Consider the following 6,282-nt stretch of genomic DNA (forward strand, 5'->3'; position numbering starts at 1 on the left):
CTGAACAAAGATAAGTGTGTGTACAGTTGAAGGAGGAAGGCTAGGGGTATGTATGACATCAGAAGGAAAGATAGTAGATAAAGACTTGGATTGTAAAAACTTAGCAAAATCTAGAGTGGTCAATCATGGTGATTAAATGTACAAATATAAGAATATTTTTTACATGAGGGAGAACAAATGAATGTCAACATTGCAAGGTGTTGAAAATTGGATGGTATGGGGGGAAAGATACAATCAATGCAAACTAGAGCCTATAGTTAACAGTAACTTTGTAAGGTGATTCCATTAATTGTAACAAAGGCAATATACCAAAGCTAAATGTCTATAAGAGGAGGATATGAGGGAGTGGTATGGAATTCTTGGTGGTGGTGGTGTTGTTTGACCTTTTATTTTATTTTATTTATTTTATTTTATTTTATTTTATTTTATTTTCCTTCTACATTTATTTATATTTTTTTTCATTTTTTTCCTACTCTTCCTCTTTCTTTGCAGAAGAAATGGAAATATCCTCATATAGATTGTGGTGGTGAATGCATAATTATGTGATTATATCAGGAATCATTGATTGTTTACTTAGGCTGGATTGTACAGTGTGTGAATAAAACCATTTAAAAAATAAACAGAGGGATGCAGTGCTGGAGAAAATGTGGAGTGAGGGATATACCTATTCCCTTTTCGTGGGGAAATAGAATGGTACAGCCCATCTGGAGGGCAGTGTGGTGGTTCCACAGGAAGCTAACTATGGGGTTGTCATATGGTCCTGCAACCCAAGTATTGGGTATAGTTGGAAGAACTGACAGCAGGGAAATGAATGGACATTTGAACACTGGTGTTTATGGCAGCAATATTCATGATTTCCAATGGATGAAGGTGGCCTAAGGGTACATAAACAGAATGGCAAACGGTGTTGTAAACATATAATGGAATATTGAGCAATGGCAAGAAGAAATGAAATTGTGATGTGTGAAACTGGGTGAATGGACCTTGAGGACAGTGTGATGAGTGAAATAAGCCAGAATTGAAAAGATAAAGATTATAATGCCTCACTGATATGGACTAACTATAATGTGCAATCTCTGAGAATTGAATCTGAGAGCATAGGTTGTCAGGGAAGGCTTATGGCAAATATTCCTAGATTGTAAGCTCTTACAGCAGTCACATCCATTCATGAGATGTCATGGTTATTTCTAAATTCTGAGATGCTTAGCTGTTTGTGTATAATAGGTTGGTCCCTGTAACTTTGGGTATCTATGTGACACCTGAGAATCAGAGCCAGAGTTTGGCAGCTATGAATATCAGCATTACCCCACCAGACAGCAATTGTTTAAAAAGCTGAGCAAGAGATCAGACTTCAATTAGAGATATGAATGAAATGGACTTGGTTTGGACTAAGGTAAGTCAGACAAAGGGTAAAGGATGTTATTGACTGTGTTTTAAAACTTGAACTTCTATGTGAGACCAAAGAAGAGGTGTTTATTTGATGCAAAATCTATATTTTCTGTAGCACATGATATAATTTAACTTGTATGATCAGTTTATTCAAACACCATAATTACATGGAACCTTGAAAAGGGGGTGAGATCGGGTTGGTTTGCACAGGTTAGCATGAAGCTCCAATACATCCCAGAGTAACTTGCAAAGCCCCCTTGAGGGACTGGGGGAAAATGTGGTAATTCTAATCTCCCTGACCTGGGCAAGCATTGGGGACTACCATTTTAGTAGGCCAAGCCCTCTATCTTGGGGCTTGCCCTTTTGAAGCTTGTTACTGCAAAGGAGAGACTAAGCCTATTTATAATTGTACCTAAGAGTCATCCCCAGAGAACCTATTTTGTGCACAGATGTGGCCTCTCTCTCTAAGCCAACTCTGCAGATAAACTCACTGTTCTCCCCGTTATGTAGAACGTGACTCCCAGGGATGAGCCCGGACACAGCATTGTAAGATTGAGAAAGCCTTCTTGACCAAAAGAGGGAAGAGAAATGTAACAAAAATATGAAACAAAATAAAGTTTCAGTGGCTGAGAGATTTCAAATGGAGTTGAGAGGTCATTCTGGAAGTTATTCTTATGCGCGTAATATAAAGTTTTTTTTTAAAGTTTTTAGTGTATTGGAATAGCTACAGAGAAATACCTGAAACTGTCGAACTGCAATCTAGTAGCCTTGATTCTTGAAGATGATTGTATAACAATGTAGCTTACACGGTGTGACCATGTGATTGTGGAAACTTTGTGGCTCACACTCCCCTCATCCAGTGTATGGGCAGGTGAGTAAAAAAATGAGGACAAAAAGCAAATGAATAATGGGTGGGGAGGAGGGGTATGGGATGTTTTGGATGTTCCTTTTTACTTCTATTTTGATTTGTATTCTTATTTTTACATTTATTTTTTAGAGTATTGAAAATGTTCAAAAATTGATTGTGGAGATGATATTGTGATCAATTGTACATTTCAGACGATTGTATGGTATGTAAATACATCTCAAAAAAATTGCATTAAAAAAAGAAAGAAAGAAGTTCTTGGTCTTTTCTCAGCTAGAAGGGCTTGGAATTCTCTGAAATTTAGTTCATTTAGTTTTTTTTTTTTGCATCCTCAGCTCTGATGGGTTTAAAAATGTGTATTGGGTATTTTCTCATTGTTAAAGTAGAAACAATGATCTCTCATACCCTTTTGGCTGTGCTTCAAGTGGAATACTCTGCAGTGTTCTTGAAATAAATAATTCCTTATAATAGATGCTAATGTTTATTTAACATATTTATTTCATTAGGAATTGAATGTGTAAACTCATACATATGGTCACACTAATTAGGAAAAATGATAATTTTCTATGTAGCTGACTTTAAAGGGTGTTTTTTTCATCATCAATGAAAATTATTTAATTCTCCTTGACAAAGGTCTATCTTCTTGAGATCAATCAAGGACCTGGGATTCTATTCCATATACAGTTCTGCAATTCTACCATAAAGTTCCTAAAAAACTAGGAAACAATTTGAAATGATTTTCAGCAGACTAAAATTATAGGCAAACTATAACCTATAGATGTCTTAATAAATTTTGTATAAGCTGCATAGACAGCACTCATGCTATTCCGTGATGCTGCTATGATGTCGCAGTGTTATCTGCTATATCCACTTCCTACGTAAACAAATTTCCTTAAATTTCTCAAAGTCAGGGCTTCTTATACATTTCAAACAAAAATATTTTAAAGGGAAAACATTTTCTGCTATTCTTTTTTAAAATGATTATTTCATAGAAGAAAATTTACAAAGTACCGATAAGCTTCCATTCACTCATTCAATTTTGAGGGCTTACTGTGCTGCCAGGCACTGCTAAGCAGAGAAAGCACATCAGTAAACAAAGCATATCTCTTCCCTTACAGAGTTTACATTTTACTAGAGGGGAGAAAGCAACAAAAAATAAACAAAATAAATAAGTAAATGATGTAGTAAGATAGAATGTAGTAAATGTATGAGAGAGAAAGTAGAGCAGATTAAAAGGGATCAGGGATATTGGGTGTGAATGAAATTTTAAATATGATTCTCTTGGAAGGTCTACCTGAGAAAGTGACACTTGAGAAAACTTGAAATAAGTTATTGCAAAGTAAAAAGAGTCATCTCTAAAAGATAATTCCTATTAAAAATTTTAGTGTTTACGTTCAATCTTTTTTTCCATGAATAACTTAAGTGTTTGTGGCTTTTGTAACTGGTGTTTTATTTCTTAATTAGACACACATAGTGAACAAATTTAAACTTATTAAATAATGTTCTATAATGGTGATTCTCTAATACTGTTCCCAGGCACTCTTAGGGTCCATAGAAGGGGTTTGTGGTATCCTACTTAACGATAGAGAAAAATTAAGAAGCATCCTTGGGTGCCCTCCCTCCCAGTTAGAGAAAATGCTGTTTAACACACACACACACATATGCACACACACACAAACACGTAACACTGAATACTATTTATTTGGGGAAAAAAATTGCTAAAAAAGTTTTTTAAAACTGTTTCCAATATTTTAAAGTTAGCTTACCATGTCATTTTATATGTTACTTAATCAATTCCATATTTTTGTGCATTTAGATTATTTGCAGTTTTTCTCCATTAGACACATAGGCCCAGTGGACATCACCACAGCTGTATTGGTGCACATAGCCACAATTATTTTACTAAGATATGTTCCTATAACTGGAATCATGTTGAAAAATTACATAAAATTCTACCATGTTTTATTTACAAATTACCCTACAGCAAGACTACCATTTACATTTCTGTAATAATTCCTTAAATGTAGCCATTTCTCCAGAACAATTTTATACATATTTGATTTTTCATTTGTGTATCTTGTTGGGGGGAAATATTTTTTAATTGATATTTTTATATTTTAATTTTTATTGCTATTTTATCAAGGGTGTTGATTCCCACCCCCCTACCGAGTAGTTGGAAATACAAATAATGGTGTCTATCAAATTGTTTTGAAAAGTAAAATCCATTCCAATTTCAGGGATATATAGAAGACACTATAGCACTTTAGCTAGTTGGTCGAGCAATGGCCTTGAACTTGCTCACCCTGTTCACCTGCTTCCATTTCTAGTCCGTCCTTGTAAACAAATTGATAATATCTGTCAGAGGGATAGGTGGGTGCCCTAGGTTCTAGGGTTGATGCTGAGATTTGTCTCTGTACATATACTAGTAGACCATTTGCAAGATAAAGATAAATTTTTCCTGTAAGTCCTTCATTGCTTACACATGTGCTGTGTAGGCAAGAACAAGAAGTATGAGAGAAAAAAGTATAATGACAGATAATACACTGTACTTGAAAATGCTTGTTGTGCCTTATTAACAAAGATAAATCTATAAAAAAAAAGGATTTTGCTGATTTAGTTGGTTGGGGAATTCATTTGTTCCCAGAGATATTACATTAGGATTTTATCTAGTTTCTTGTAATGTATCCAGATGCAAGAAATTTAATTTATGTTTTAAATATAGAAAATGTTCTAGATTAAAGACTGGATGCCTGCCAAATTTAAGCTCAGCAGTTTTACTTTTTGCTTGGGATATAAACAAAATGTCTTGAACTATGTAAAGCCAAGTTATTTGCTTCCTAATTTTTAAAAATTTGCTGATTTGTTCAAATTTTGAAGAGAACTTGCCAGGGTGAGTGCCTATATACCAGGATAGAGCCCGAGGGATTTGTTTGCTTGTTTTAAATCCATTTTGGGGGGGATTGAAACTTAGCTAAACATATTGCCATTTGCAACTAACTTTGCTTTGAAAAGTAAAGAGCTTGTGCTTCAAATTTGCCAATAGTTTTGAATGTTAATAGCAATAAGTTCATTATAGAAAAAAATCAAGGTGTATGTCTAATGTTGTTTGAGAAAATTAAGAAATACTGTTCTCTATTCTGATAGAGTGATATAAATTATCAATCTTTTAAAATAAAGGAAATCCAGTGTGGATATTTTTCATAACATAAATTTTCTTTGTTAAGGCTTTTACCCAGTATCTTTTGCCCTTGATTCTTCTTGCTTCTTAAACAATTCTATACATACAAATACAGGTTTCAAGGCCTTAGGTTTCAGTGATTACTTGACTGCCCTTTTCCCAGGTAGGCTAAGTTAGACAAGAAGGGAATTTTTAAATGTCTCCTGATTCATTAAGCTAAGATGTAAGATCTCTTAACTGACATTTAGGAAGTACATGGAGCTTTCTTATGCCCTTCAAAGCTCTTCAAACTAATGAGAAACAAACGGAGACAAAGAAATAAAAATGGCTATAAAAGGCAGTTCCACTGAGTTTCTCTCTTTACCTACAAGGTGCAGAGAAAAAATAGGAAAGAATCATCAGAATAATTTCAGGAAATTAAAAACAAAGCATTGGCCAGAATGACCAGACAAAAGGAGCAGTTAAGTCTCTTAGATTTGAAATAACCGGATAATGACCAGTGGTTGATGTTTGTTTTAATCACACATGGGATTTTAAGAGAAAGGAGTGAGGAAACTTACAGAAAGGCAGGAAACCCCTTGGATCTCAATCCTGTTGCCTCTGATGATTCTTACTGAAAGAAGATTCACCACAAGGAAAAGGGCCACCTTATTTCCGAGCCAGGATTTATGTATAGACCTTCATGGACCAGTGCTGGTTCAAGGCACACAGCAAGTAGTTGAAGCCAGAAATTTATGACTCAGACAGACAAACACAATGGAGTTGCTTTCGGAATGTAGACTAGGTGAAGACTGCAGTATTTTTGATTGCCATGTGACAGTCCCGGCCATAATGAGGCTCTGTGCAATCA

This window comes from Choloepus didactylus, chromosome 5, assembly GCF_015220235.1.
Source record: "Choloepus didactylus isolate mChoDid1 chromosome 5, mChoDid1.pri, whole genome shotgun sequence".
In the NCBI taxonomy this organism is placed as follows: domain Eukaryota; kingdom Metazoa; phylum Chordata; class Mammalia; order Pilosa; family Megalonychidae; genus Choloepus; species Choloepus didactylus.